We start from the raw sequence: 15,970 nt of genomic DNA, 5'->3' as shown, positions 1-15,970 counted from the left end.
TTTGTTCTGATCTTGTGTAATTGTTTTCATTAAACCAAAAAACAGAGAATATACTTATTATGATTTTGCAATGATTTTCAACGATTTCCTTAAGTGTTTTTGTTTTTTGTTTGTTTAATAATTTTCTCGTTTCTTTATACGGGACTTTATGACTTTGAATTTAATCCGCACCGACGACTTTAACTTATTTATTTTGTTTTCTGGCGTTATTTAGAAAAAATTCTCATAAAGTGAAATCGCAGTGTTTCCAAAGATTCTTAAATTAACTTTGTATGATGTACGCATATGAGAAGTGTTATTACAAACTAGAATTCATTATGAGATTTCTGCAATAAAATTTATTATATGTCGGTTTATAGCTCTACAGCGACGATATTCAGCATTTGCAATTAGTTTTCTTCATACTTTACGAGTATATTTGCAGAAGAGAAGGAAGTGTTTTGTTTACTAAATATTTTAAAATATTACTAAACAAGGTTTCAACGTTTTCGCTAAAGATCCATATCGAATAGATCCATATATTTTTGGAACTTACGAACTATTAAAGCTTTTACTACTCAGGAATACAACAAAAATATTACTTTTGGTTGAAAAATATCTGCAGCTAGAGCTAATAATGTCTTCCGATATTTCAATCTTAGTCTGGCAAAAGCCGGGCGATATAAGAGAAAGTGGCAGGATAACTCCACCTTGCCTTCCTTCATACAGCGTCTGACAAAATATTTGGCACATGTTGTATGAAACTATTGGACAGTGTATAGTTCGAACTTAACAATTGCAGCAAGATTGACTTTGCCAAGAGCAAGTAGTTCGGAGGACATCTTACGGCTCACTTTAGGCCAGAAAGATCGTGCATTCGCACCACCTTTAATTGCCGAACTAACAGAAGGTCAATTGGTCCTTTGCTAGAAGGCAGTTTCACTTCGGAGCAGTGCATCCATTGCTACGTTGATAGCAACCATTTCCAATTGAAAGACGCTATATTGGTTGGTAGCCGGAAACGACATTTGATGGAGAGCTCCTGTCAGAATATCCCATTCCCTACCCTCCCTCTTGGTTTCCTTACGCAGTTATAATCAAGTTTAAGAAAGCGTGACAGTCGTTATGTCTTTTCGCTGTTTGCCGGCAATTGCACGCTACAAGTGTTGTCATGCCCTTTTCCACCTGGTCATTCAAAAGGTGTGGAGGTCTTCCTCTTCCTCTGCTTCACCCGGCGGGTACTGCGTCGAATACTCACAGAGCTGTTGTGTTTTCATCCATTCGGACAACATGACCTCGCCAGCGTAGCTGCTGTCTTTTAATTCGCTGAACTATGGTGAACAATACTCGTTCCATCGATTGCGCCGTTGCCAATGCGCAAAGGATCATAAATCTTCCGCAGAACCTTTCCCTCGAAAACTCGTATCGTCGACTCATCAGATGTTCTCATCGTCCATTCCTACCAAATAGCAGGACTGTGATGATGAGTGATTTGTAGAGTTTGGTCTTTGTTAGCTTCCATACATCAGTAAAAGAGTATCAGCTAATGTGGTTTTTCCAAAAGCCTCCCACCAGACAACGACCCCATAAAAAGTTATTGGCTTAATTTCGGTTTAATAGAGCCCCACTAGAGCCTCACCTCTTCGCAATCACTCTTCTATAACAATATAAGGCGACTGATACCTTCCTCAATCTCTTCTAGGTATTTGGTTTCCATGAAAGCTTCCTATAAAGCATAAGCCTCGAATATTTCACCCTTCCTTTTTTCCCTTATGATACAACTAAAAAAAACGTGTTAAGGAAAAAGAAGAAATGCAGAAAATAAACGCCCAAAAGAACTTTCACACATGTAGGAAGAGAGAATCTGGTATGCATACAATATTATATGATTAACTAATATCTTACCAAAAGGTAAGCGAAAACGACCATATTCAGCTAGAAGAGGACAAACATATTTCTATTTGAAGGCAGGGATAGGTGCTTGATAGCGTTGTCTAATGCTTAAAAAAGAGAATTGAACAACTATGAGAAACGCGACCATTTCTGTTTGACTTCCATATTACTGGAAAAATATGTTAACTCAGAGATTGTGCGAATACGGTAATTGCGCTTGATCAAGATTAGGCAACTCATGAACATCGCAATATCTTATTCCTATGAAGCACATCTATATGCAGCGGTTACCTAGTCTCTGTTAGGATGGAAAGAATTATATAAGTTGTTCTCGATGTCGGGTGTAGGGTTAGCAGAACATGAAAAGAGGTGGTTCGATCGTTTCTAGATAAGTAGGAACCTGCTACAGTATCTAAAGCGAAGCTGCGTAAGGGTCATTCTCGATTCTCGCGGCAACTTGAGCTCTTCGCCTGCAACATATTCCCACAACTGCTGGTTCTACGTTTCCGGAATTAACCCGGATTTTATCCTGCCAAGAGCTGTACTTTCAGAGATCTTACCTCGTAGGATCGGTAAATTTTAGAATGTATTTTTTTTTTCATGGAATCTGATAGAGAAATATCTTGGAGTAAAATCATTTAAAGCTGAGTTGTCTTCAACTAAGTAACAATACGTCTGACTTAGGACCTTAATTTCCTCCAGTTTATTCGATTAAAGTTGAAGCAAATGCGTGATACTATTTAGAAAGCAAGTCGAATTTTATGGTATTACTGATGGAAAAGAGAACTAGTAGTCATTTAATGAAACATTAAATGAAAATACGCTCTTTACTGTGCTTATTGAGCATTGAACCTGAACCATTTTCTGAAACTGCAGATAGTTCACACCTATTTACCAATTATCTGTCATACTTGCATAAATATATTGGCCAGAGCAGCCAGCGCTGTTATCGAATATTTTGGATTTCATGCATTATTTTGAACGGCATTAGCATTAAGTACAAAAAAAATACCAAAATGTATAATTCTGCAAATCATCCAAGATCTGCACTTTAACACCACTTTAAGAAATATGGTACCTAGACCAAAAAATATCTTAGCTTTGTTATGTCTACCCACGCATATTTCTTTATCTCTTCCTCTGCAAGCACATAATTCATTACAAAACCACAAAAATTAGTTAAAATTTATTGCTTCTAGCTCTGCAATGAAGTATAAGATGTGAAAGTAGAAACAATGTCAAGGTCAACGCTTAAAAGCGGCTTCAACGCCGGCGAAGGCAGTTCCGACAAAACGCATAAAACCGCATAAAAAATTGCAACACTTTAGAAAAACATCAAAACACTTCCAACGCCAACACACAAGAGCGTTACAGCCGCGACACTTGACACGCCAGTAAAACAAAAAGAAGATATGAGCGAATAGCGGCAAGTATTGAATAGCGAAGAATTGCTGAAAGCTTAAAGTGCAAGGCAAAGAAGGCGCGGAAGGTGGCACACGGCATTCAGCGGGCAATAAAAGATATGTCAATCTATTTGTTATAGCAAGTATGTATGTATACTATATACTATCCTATACATACATAAATACGGTCATATTTATTTCATTTTGTTTTTATTTTATTTTTTATTGTGTCTTTTGCCTCTAAGTTAGTTGTTATTTTACGCGAAAACCGAAGTGTTGCTGTTTCTGTCATTTCCCACGACACTCAATGCAACGCACTTCAAATTTAGGCTAAGAAAGAGCTGTTAATGTTCGCCTAGTGAGTACATAGTTGGGTGAGGTGAACAAAGAATTTGACAAATAAAATATGGTGAAGACAAGTTTGACAGCGTCACAATTGTCAAAAGGCAACTGTCAAGGTGTGTGCGTAAATTTACCGATTCAGTCGTCAAGACTATTAGAGGGGCAACGCGGTATGTTTGTAACTCATAGAGAGGGCTGCAGCTATATATGCATTTGGTTTTGTCAATGACATTGTCATTACTACGTTCAACTACAATAACAAACTATTTGAACAAAACATACCAATGATACAGATAGTATGAGAAGATCGAAAAATGATAAAATTTAGAGATCATTAGTTTTCAGTATAAACTAAAAGATCGGATAGGCGGTCCAAGCAGACGACAGAACTTTGTCATATGTATGTTTGTATGGGTTGAAAAATGTAATTAATGGTTGTCAAGACAGTCAACGTATACCACTATGCTGATGCCGTCATCAGTTTCGCAAAGATTATCGCATAAAAATATTTCTTTTGTATTCTCTGCATAGCACCATAGTTAATTCTTCGGTATCGAAGCAGATTACAAGAGTGTTTCGAATTTTTAATTCTTAATAAATGGTATGAGGTTAAAACCTTTGATATTGAAAGATACAAGGACAATTTCGTTGAAAAAAGTGCCGTTACTTTTATTTTTGTTCACCTAAGGATTGTACATATGTACCACTTACAACTAAGAGAGATAGATAGGGTTATATATGTATATATAAAAGATCGGGATGACAAAAAAAGTTGGAATCCTGTTGACTGTCTGTCTGTTCGTCCGTCCGTCCGTGCAATCGAAACTTGAATAACTTGAGTAAAAACTTGGTATGTGTATTCCTTGGCAAAACAAAAGATCGAAATGGTAGATGGGCGTAATCGGACTATTGCCATGCCCACAAAATGCCAATAACCACATATGAGATACCATAACTAAACGATGGGCGGGATACTGCCCACTTTTAAGTGAAATCACGTATCTCGGAACCCGACCAACCGATTTCAACAGAATTTGGTACCTGGCATTCCTCTCATATTCATATATCACAGTGTGAAAATGGGCGAAATCGGCAACAACGCCTAGTTCCCATACTATAACACAGTTTTAAAGTCCATTTGTAAAAAGAATCAGGATTATATTAATATATCAAGATAAAACTTTTACTAATAATTCCAATTAAGTATGCCACAAAAAATCAAATCCAATCAAAACTGTTCAAGCTCCTTGGTGCAGAATATGTGGACCCAGTTTTTATAGTTGATTTTTTCCAAAAATATCGGTCAATACGAGACATATAAATTATAATTCAGAGAGAATTTTTCCCTGATAGTAGTATGTCTGTGTGTTACAAGTGGGTTGAATCTGGTCAATACTTCCCTTAGCCGCCATATACCTAATACAAAGGTTTTTGATTTTCCGGTTGCCTTTATATCGAATATATCTGAATATAGTATTGGAAAAAATAGATAAAATCTGGTCAATAGTACCTCCTATATACCTAATTTGAGATAGTTAAGCTTTCATCAAAATTGAAAGTATAAAATTGGTCTACAAATTAACCAAGTTCGCATATAGTAGTAGATATAATTATTTCCATTACTCTAACTGGCGGTCAGTGTACGAGTTATATGTAAGTATGTATAAAATTTCTTCGATTCGGAGCCTCTGCAAGAGTTTCAAGAATATTCCTAACTTTATTATTGTAATTTGTATGCATCAGCTGCTTTAATGATTTAAAGGTGTTAGACCTCTTTACATCTGTGAAAAGGTGATAAAACTGGACCAAATTGTATGAGCCGTATGTGTCAGAAGGCGTGCCAAAGCAGTTAAACAAAGTCACTTCAATGGAAAAAACAAGGCAGAAATGCCCATAATTGACCGTCTGGAAGTCTAGTTTTGAATCTATTTTACTACAATTTATGTTCAAAGTTAGAAAATATAGCCTGTCGAATACCCTTCAGAAAGTCGTAGTCATTACCAAACTGCGACTGTTAAACTAAGCCAAATGGTTTGAAGGCTTGGGAGAAAACAAAAGCTGTAAAAAGTATATTGTATCTTCAGCTTTTTTTGCTTTTGATTTATTTTATCTAATAGCTCATGGAGATGTCTAAGCGTACTAAACTAGAGTTCTTGCGTCGATATGTGACAATGGGTGAAACATGGCTCCATCATTTCACTCCAAAGTCCCAACGACAGTCATTCGAGTGGACTTCATGTGATGAACCCTTTCTAAATCACGGAAACACGTAAGAAACCTACTTGAAAAAGAAAGGACCATCAACAGAGACTATTATGTAATAATTATATTGGACGAAATCGGCGAAAAATGGCCTCAATTGAAGAAATATAATAAAATTTTTCACCAATACAATGCAAGGTGTCACAAGTCAACCATATTCTTCAGATCTATTTCCTGTTCTTAGATCTGAAAGGAATGATCACTGGGAAGAAATTTTCGTCGAATGGAGAGGTGATCGCCGAAACTGTGGCCTATTTAAAAGCAAAGGACCAAACGTACTACAAAAATGGTATCGCAAAGTTAGGGGGTCGCTAAAATCAATGTATTACCCTCGAAGGGAACTAATTTGAATAAAAAAAACGAATTTTGCAAAAAAAATGTGTTTAACTGTGGTAAGCCGGAGACTCTTCAATTCACTTGTTATCTACACACTTTCTAATTTGTTTCTCATACTTATACTTCACTCATAAAATATCTTCTTATGTCTACAAAATTCATAAGTTAGCGCAAAGAAATTAAAACTGCAAAAATCAATACATTTTCAAACTCATCAGCTTCTTTTATATAATTTATTATTACTAATCTGTTGCATAGCATTCGGAAACCTGTCGAAAAGTATTTATAGACTTAGAGTCTCCTAAAATACCTACATACATATGTACATACCTACACATTCGCACACATGCTGTACCAAAATCGCTGGTTTTTTTTTTTATAATTACCCTTTTAATGAAACCTCAAAAAAATCAGAAAACATGCAAAGCTATTGAAATATAACAAATTAAAAACTTAATAATAGTAATACATTCAATGCATTCAATGAAAACATCTAAAGCAGCATGCGCATGCGCTTAAATAACATACATATACATATGTACCTGTACTCGTGATCTATCAATTGAGGCATCAGGCTATGAGATGACAAAAACAATAAAACTAATTTTTGGCGCGTACTTCGCCATGACCTTAAATTTGAAGTATTAGTTGGCGATAGAAGTTTGTTTTCTTTAGACCTGAGTAATTTTTATTATTTAACAATAAATCTGCACTTGGCACCAGAGACCCACAACTGTGAAATAACAATTTTTATTACTTTACAATCGCTATCAAATTGCGTGTATTCGCAATATCATATTTACTGCCTTAAAGCGGTGGTAGTGGGTGAGTCTATGAATAAACGCACATACATATACCAGAGGCTTATGTATACACATATATTATATTTGAATATAATGTTGGCGACTTGTGATTGATTTTTGGGTTTCAACAAATTTTCGGTCTTAATGTTGAAAGGTGTAAAAACAAAAAGAAATAATTGAGCTTGAAAACTGCTTACTACTTGAGCATTATCTATATATATATTCATATACATATGTAGGTATATGTTATTAGTTTATATGGAAAATAATATGTGTTACAGAAACGTTAGGTGTTTTATTATTACTTGTCTTTATCACTGATATTTAGGTTGTTTTTTTCTGACTTTTTAACCAGCTTAACGCTAATATTTATTCAAATGTGGGAATTATATAAAATAAATCTGTAACCGTCAGTGAATTTTACTGAAATACATACATCGGTATATACGACAGGTTACAAAACAAAATACATTTTTTTTCAAAAGATATTGACTAAGATATTCAATTTGGTCTCCCTCGAAGAGATAACCGATTATAGCTGTCTTCCAACTTTTTGATGCCATTTTTGTAGAGCGAATGTCTTTTGCTTCAGGACATCAGTATCGGCGATTACCTCTGCGTTTTCCATACATTTCAATCTAATAATACAAAAAAGTCGCTAGGGATCGGATCTACAAATTATAGTAGATATGACAACAATTCTTCCAAACAAGAGCTGATCTCGTTCCACTTCTTCCGCAAGCTCCACCTAAGGGGTTACATTAGTTTCCTCGGGTAAAAAAAAGCCTTTTGAAATTTTTTTTCTCATATAAAAAATTAAATTTTTTTATTGTTACAAACATACACTATTAATGAATGAAAAAATACGTGTTTTACAGGAGTTAAAATCTTAACTTAGAATTTATACGAAAGAAGAAAAATGGAAAATGGATTTTTGGCAGATCGAAAAAAAAATTGTCGTCGAAGTTTTTAAGAATTGTATCTCCAAGACCTGTGTAAAATTCCATGAAGATCAGTTGAGTAGTTCTCGAGAAATCTTGCCAACCGACTTCAAAAACACAGTTTCGAGAAAAACGCGGCACACTTAGCCTGGCTAGCCTCGAGCGCACAAGTTCTCAAGTCTGTATCTCCGAAATTATTACTCGGATCAACTTAAATTTAAGATACTATTCTAGAGGTGTTGTAGAATAATAATAAGTCAATAAAAAACATCGATTTTTTGTGACCTGTAAGCCCTTAACAATATCTACCGGCAATCGAATATTTCACATAATTTTTTTTACCGAATTTAAAACAAGACAAATCGCAAATTTTGACTGCACCGAATACTACCCTTTAAAAAGATATTTTACTTGATTTTGATCGATTAGTTTGTAAGACAGCTATATGATATAGGGATGCGAGATCGGTGTTTCCGGGAAATGAGCAGGTTCTTGGTGAGAAAAGAAAGTACGCAAAAACACTTCAGGTCCATATCTCAAAAACTAGTGACCACTTCGAGTATATACAGACTCTGCTCATGATTATTTATATATATACTTTTTATTATCTCCGACGCTTCCTTTTGTATGTTACAAATGTCATGGCAAACTGGTTCCATATCTACGTACAGTGTTTAAAAATTTATAAAAAGGAATTTCGTCCGTTTTTAACATAAAAGGGAAATCTTATTGGTTCCTAGTGACTTTTTACAGGAACTTGAACCAGTCGTTTACCTAAAAAATCACGGTTTCTATTGTACACACCATTGGAAACATATTCTATAAAGACTTTAATCGAAATGACAGTTTTTAGAGATAGCGGTATTAAATAAGAAAACTCGCTTGCTTTATTAAGACATTCTAGATTTTCAAAAAGTATAATTCAGAGTATTCCTTTTGTTATGGCACCTCCATTTCAGTGGACTTGCAAAACCAATAACATAATTCCATGTTTATCCTTAAAAATTTAAGTAAATAAGTATCCAATAATATCTAGAAATATGGATCTAAATGATAACGATAAGAAACGATCTAAATTATGTTAGCCACTTTTAGACTAAACCTTATATGTATCTCAACAAAATCAGCCACTATATATTAGGGCGTTTTTTTTAATTATTAATTTTTTTCAGTCCCGTCACGAAATTTCCTTGGAAAAACCCTCGAAAAAATTCCCTGAAAAATTTATCCCTTAATATTAACATTAAGAACTGAACCAAGGCATGTAAAAATTTTCCATAGAAAATACACCACAATCGTGATTTTTTATCTTTAAATTCCTACAAATTAGAGGTATTTTATGGCATCGCTTTGACTTTAGATGCATATTTCTCAGAACTGTTCACTCTTCAAAAACGCCTCACACAGGCGAGTTAGTATGGGGCTCTAAGCCTGACTTTTTCACGAAATTTGCATGGCATCGCTATCATTAATAGTTCTCGAGATATTCGGCTTTTTACGTAAGGCTCTATGGAATTTTCATAGATTTTTTATTACATACCATCTATGAAAATTTTATAAAGCCTTACTTAAAAAGCCGAATATCTCGAGAACTGTTACTGATAGCGACCTCGAACCTTTTTTGTAGCAAATAAAATTTCCTACAAGTTTTTCATATACCTTTTTTTCATAGCTCTTGTCATTTACGAGATATAGACAAAAAAATGCATAAAAGAACTACTAAATACATATATTTTTAAAACAATTTTCTGCTCTTTAATGGAAAATAAACCTTTATAACTTACAACTCTTATGTTTCTTCGGCTTTTAACAAATCACATGACTTGAAAATTATAAAAAAAAAAATGTTTTGCACGCTTACCCACGGGTCATCATGCACTTGTCTATTAGTATAGGCATTCAATATGAAGTTACTAACCAGTGCTCTGTAATAATACGCGGATTATTAGGCTTTTTTTCCTTTTTTTGTAAATTGTACTTGTGTGCACAGCAGGTGTTGAAACTTACAAGCTCAGCGGCAACATTTACAAAATCAGCTCTACCTACGACATGTACTCTAAAAAGCGTATTTTAGTTGTTGTTGCCGTTTACTAATGATAAAGTTGTTTCTTATATTGTACGTATGTATGTAGCGTCTGTACCACTCGATCAGCAAACTATGTATTCGAACAGCGCGAGACTTGAGCTATTGTTATTGTTATACGCTGCGTGTGCGCGTGCTTGACGTGTTGTTGTTGAGTTTTGCGCATGCGCATTCACCGCTCACATTACAATTTACAATTTCAATGTCATTATTTTTGCGAAAATCACTACTCATCCCTCCCGCCAGTCAGGCCGTTTTATTTTCTAGCAACTTTATTTATTGCCAGCGGCCAATCAACTGCTTAATTTTGTTATTGTTGTTTTATTTTTATTTAACTGTTAATGGACTTTTACGAATCGCGGTGCCCAATGTTGAATGAAAAAACGCATTCATAGTCCAACTTGTTTATGAAAGACCAGCGTTCGAACTGAAATATTAATTGGACAAATGCGATTTTGCTAACGGACTACTGTTTAAGCCTCATTGACATACCGAGGTTTTTTTCGGGTATTTTTAGATGCTTGCAGGTACATTGCCTTTAATTGATATTTTTTCTTTGTTCTGTCGCACACTCTTTGTGTGCTTTATTTCTCCTTTTAATTTTTACATTTTTAATAAAATTTATTTTTGACTTGATGGGTTTGATTTTTAACACAATGGTTGATATTACCTAGTTAGTAGCTGATTAACTCAAATAAATATTCAAATAGAGCGAGTTTGGTTATATAATACTTTACATTATATTAAAGTTACTTTTTTTTATTTTTTTCTAGTGACTACAAACTTTTAATGACTTTCATCAGCAAAATTCAAGTACAGTGCCGTAAGGTAAGTGAATTTTCTTTTAAATTTATTAGAAAAATTATAAGAAGGGATTAATTTCGAAAGCTAATTGAATTCAAGATACTTTAAAAATATAGCTTAACCAAAATATATGGAGGAGTTTTAATAGTGATCATATAGTAAAGCATACGTTATTCCGTGAAAATATACCCAATTTTTCGTACTACACTAGAAAATTCTATAGCTCACATTTCCACTTAGTTCTTGTAAAACACAAAATATCCATTTTAAAGTTAAATACACAGTACATACATATATTCACCATGCTAGTGTTTTGGAAAGTTATCAATTAATATCACCACTTTTTCATACCGAGTCACGATATAATGACTTATAATACCATTTTTCGATGTTCAAATTCTGATTTGAAGTTACTGTGATTTTTCTTCCATTAACAAGTTTTCGATACACTTGACTTAAGGGGAGGGTAAGTATTTTAAGGTAAAAAAAGGCTTTTTTTGCGAATTTATTTCTTAAATACTGATTGAGTAATTTTATTCGAACCTTCTGCACATTATTGACCATACTTTTGGCAACCCAGGGTATTTTTTTCATGCAGAAATATTGAAGCATATTCCGCAACAGAGCTTCTCCCAGAACGTCTTGATAAAAAAACACTTTGCGGTGTTCCCCATAACTCGGCTGGAAATTGTCCGAAAATAAAGAACCCAGAAAAATTAGTCAAATTATAATCACATCTTCCTCTCTTCGCTCTTTGATAATCTTATTTCTTATTTAAAAATTTTTGGCGGCCATTTAAAGTGAAAACTATTATTTTCCACTAAAAAATTCCGCCATTTTGTGGGTGGTAAACGCACTTAATGTAAAAAATAAAAATTACTAAAGGATAGAGGGAGATATTTTATATGTCAGAAATGTGTACAAGGTTTGAAATTATTATTTTTCTAGCACGATTTGTCCTTTGCTTAAAAAAGGCCTTTCCTTCGACGGAAATATCTTCACAAGCCGCATTATTTTCAGAACTATGAACAGAAAAAAGTCGCTGGGGTCAGATCTGGCGAATACAGTGGATGTGGAAGCAATTCAAAACTCAATTCTTTAATTTTTTCATCACTTTCACAGACATGTGACACGGCCCGTAGCCTTGGTGAAACAGCACTTTCTTTTTTTTTCAAATACGGCCGCTTTCCGGTGATTTCGTCTTAATGTTGATGGTGCTTCCTTTCTTAAGGTAGTCAATAAAAAGTTTTCCCTGCGCATCCCAAATTAAAGACGCCATAACGCTGCCAGCTGACGGTTGTGTTTTTCTACGCTTTGAAGCGGGTTCGTGTGTCGTGTGAAGTCCACTAGGCGATGGGACTTTGAAGTAAAATGCTGGAGCCATGTTTCATCTATTGTTACATATCGGCGCAAAAACTTATCACCACGTCTGAACTTAGCACACCGATCCTTGATGGCTGATTTCCTTAAGGCAGTGTCCGGAAACTCGTCATCAAACCAAGTTTTTACCTCAACTGAAAATACTGTATTTTTCCGCTTCAAAAAGCAATATTTTATCAACACGCGATCTTTCTAATCCATATTATTTAAAATAACAAAAGTCGCTTCGCTTAAAATGATATACTTAATTCTCAAATTAATGATCCGACAGCTTTGAAATTCATAAAAAAAACTTCAGATGGAGATATGTGCCCTTTGGGATTGTGCGCCTTTTATTTTCTTAATGTAGCATATATTGAAAAGGAAATTTACGCTACAAAGCCAATCGGTAGATCCACATATTTAGTAAATGGGGGTTGATTGATAATAATCAAAATTATTTAATGACAATGTATAAATGGAATTATGTTTAAATTTTGAAGTAAGTTAACCTCATTGAATTAGCTTCAACGATGAATTTTAACTTCCCTAATGCTATGCTTAAGCCTAGTCGGTTATGCAAGCGGCTATTATTGAATAAGGTTTTCATATCATTGTATAAAAAATGTAAGGTCTTCACCAAGTTTGATGATAGTCCTAAATGTTTTTGATTTACTACATATGTACATATATGCCTATTAGGACTCACACACACTCTTTAAAATGTGTGAAACTAGTTATGTCTCTTCTTCTCAACCGTTTTGCTACAGTATATATGTAGCTGGCATATATTTCTATAAGTTGTAAGTGTAATAAAGAAGTATTATTCTCTGTGCAACATGTGGCAAGGTTATAAAAAAGATTGCGAGTGTAAAAGTATATCGAACTCAAAACCATTTATATGTGAATTGTAATTGCATTCACATATAAATCCACCAAAAATTGCTATTTAAATTATTCAATGAAAAATTAAGAGTTTTCATTTTAACTAAAACTTTAGTCGAATAATTGTCCCACCCTAAACCAAATACACTGCGTATACGCAACATTTGTGCGAAAATTAAATGCTGTTATTTCCGTGACAATTTTCATATAATTGTTTGAATACAGAGTGTGTTTATGTGTTTATGTGTTTATATACGTTCATGCGTCGCCAAAACAACATAGGCCTGCGACTACGACTATATCGACTCAGTTGTGACATACTTCCATATCAAAACAAACTATTAAATACCACAGCGTAGTAAATATGCCGCGTTTTCATGTTTCTTACAGCGATAAAAGCGAAACAACGAAAAAATATTCACATATGCATACGTATATTTGTTTTATCAATAAATTTACAAATGTTGATAGCAGCGAAGAGTTGACGATGATGATGTAGCAAAACAAAAATTACGACAATTATTTGTAGAGAAGAAGCGTTTCGGTCATTGACGATGGCAAGGCTAAGAAAAAATGCTATGAACTACAATTTGTTTGGAGTGTATATATATGTATGTATCTCGCAAAGCTTTTAAGTATGTCTCCATATACAGGGACTTTTCTGTTATTTTTCTCTACTATTTCGTTATTTGCTCTATTTACTCGTATAGTATACCATCTTTTGAAGCTTTCCTTAACAAAAAATTAGTAATATTATATAACATTTTTTGTGTTTTTGAGCTATCCAAAATCAATATTGCATCATCGATAATTGCCAATATTATTTATATCGAATTTAATTTATCACAAAATGGTTTATGAAAAGCACTTTAAAGGACAAAGGAAAAAAAGCAAACAACAAAAATTGCAACTTGTTGATTTTTTGCTTTTGCATTTGTTTTCAATTGCCTAAAATGCCCATCATCCAAAACTAGTCAAGCCACTAAAATCAAAAAATAAAACTATTATGACAACAGCACGTGACTAACTTGCCTCACAGCCGCTCACAGGCTTATACAATCTCCACACTTTTGAAGTATATCTATAGTATACGTATATATATATATACCATTATAGCTATATTAGTAAGCTAAAAAGTCACCAGCTGCCGCACTCAGCTGACTCCAATGACAAGCGTAGATAAAAGAAAGCAAAACGGCGCAAAGATGCATCGCAAGTTATTGGCAAAGCAAAACGGTAATCGAAACAGCAAATTATGCACCAACACACACACACAACACATTTTTATTTCATTTCACTTTGTGGGGAATGGAGAAAAAGTATTTTCCGCCACAAAAGTAACAGCAACATTGAGGTTGTTGTAAATATTATGGTCATGTTGAAAGTAAAATGCCAACAACTGCAGTTTGTCATTGTATACAAGTCGTAACAGCAACCGAAACTATGAAGTCGGTAGCAATAACGGTAATAAATACTGTAACTAAAGAGATGGCGCCATTATTGGCTTCCACTGTTATTAGCTAACAGGCACTGTTTAACGTCAATGTTAAGAGCAACGCGGCAGCGTCAAGTTGGATGTTGTAGTAGAAGGAGGCTTTGCTTGTCAAAAGAGAATATTTTATATACCAGAAATACCGTAGAAGATTGGAAAATTCATGCCTAGGAACGAATGTCGCTAGAAAGAGAAAATAATAATAATTTTAAAATGCAACTTTTATCTGCGTGTAGATTTTAACCCACAAAGTTATTATCCAATCTCAGATTCTACGATATATCAGTTAAAGCCTAAATCTATATAGCAGAGTATGTTAAATATGTTTTCATTTTACGATCCAACAGATAGATATAAGTCATTATAAGCTTTTCTAACATAACCTAACCTCTGATACTGTCTAAGCTTAAATATAATACAACTTTCAAAATTTTCGCAAAAATCACTTTAAGCATAAACAAACACTTCTATATGTTTTCGTTTGAAACGTAATTTCGATTTCACTAAGTTTTTGTCAGAATATTCCTTTAAATAGACTTTTTTGTTTTATACTGGGTCATCAGGTTTTTCGATATGTATTTCTTAATATCGGCCAATCGCTTTTAAGTTTTCATAATCTCATCTCCTGATTGTCCAACCATGTGCCTTAAGGGGGAGCCTGCTTTAGAGGCGTAAAAACTTAATTTTTTTGAATAATTGATTTTTTGAATACGAAATCTTTTATATTCTGCCTTTGTGTAAAAATAGTGTAAAATTCTAAAAAAAAAATTAAAATTGAAAAAAGTGGTTTTTGCCCAAAAATTTTTTTGTTGCTTAAAATATGTTGAAACTTGACTTTTCTTTTTTTTAGTTTAAATAGAAGATAATTTACTGTCAAAGGTAATAATTTTTATCTATCTTGCCCGCCAATTAAGAAAAATCGTAAAAATGAAAAACCGAGAAATCGCGCGTCAAAGTTTTATCTTTCTGCCCAAGCGCTCATATACCTCGGCCACTATTTCTCCTCTAGCTTCAATAATATTTCGAATTTGCATCTACAACTTTAGGAATGTATTTTTAGATAATTTTTAAAGAGTTTTAACCAAAAACAAAAAAACGATGTTTAGAACCTTCTAAAGCATAATAAAGCATCCATAAACTAAGGGTATGGTAAGGTGTAACAAAAGACGTTAACTTCGGCAGAACCAAGGCACAGGAGCCTTTTTTCTTTGTAAAAAAGGGTATATAGAAAATTTTATTTTTTTAATTTAGATCGGTCAGTTTTTATGGCAACTATAAGCTATAGTTGCCCGATCTGAACAATTTATATGTAGATTGTAGCGCTGTATTTGACAAAAGTCCATGCCAGATTTTTTGAAGATAACGTGACAAATGGGGAGTTTTCCACA

The 15,970-nt window shown here is 33.9% G+C and overlaps 1 long non-coding RNA gene across 1 annotated transcript in view; it reads left to right on the top strand.

Annotated features, from left to right (window-relative positions):
- The window catches only part of LOC120771694, a 117,008-nt gene extending 106,138 nt beyond the window's left edge, over nucleotides 1-10,870 (top strand). Inside the window, exon 3 of the long non-coding RNA XR_005704996.1 lies at nucleotides 10,816-10,870. This is a non-coding gene — a long non-coding RNA (uncharacterized LOC120771694). The remainder of the gene's footprint in view (nucleotides 1-10,815) is intronic.
- The last annotated feature ends 5,100 nt before the right edge of the window (nucleotides 10,871-15,970 follow it).

The sequence above is a fragment of the Bactrocera tryoni genome, chromosome 3 (genome assembly GCF_016617805.1).
Source record: "Bactrocera tryoni isolate S06 chromosome 3, CSIRO_BtryS06_freeze2, whole genome shotgun sequence".
Taxonomy (NCBI): domain Eukaryota; kingdom Metazoa; phylum Arthropoda; class Insecta; order Diptera; family Tephritidae; genus Bactrocera; species Bactrocera tryoni.
The sequence above is the reverse complement of the archived record's forward strand: the minus strand, read 5'-3'. Positions and strand labels throughout refer to the sequence as shown.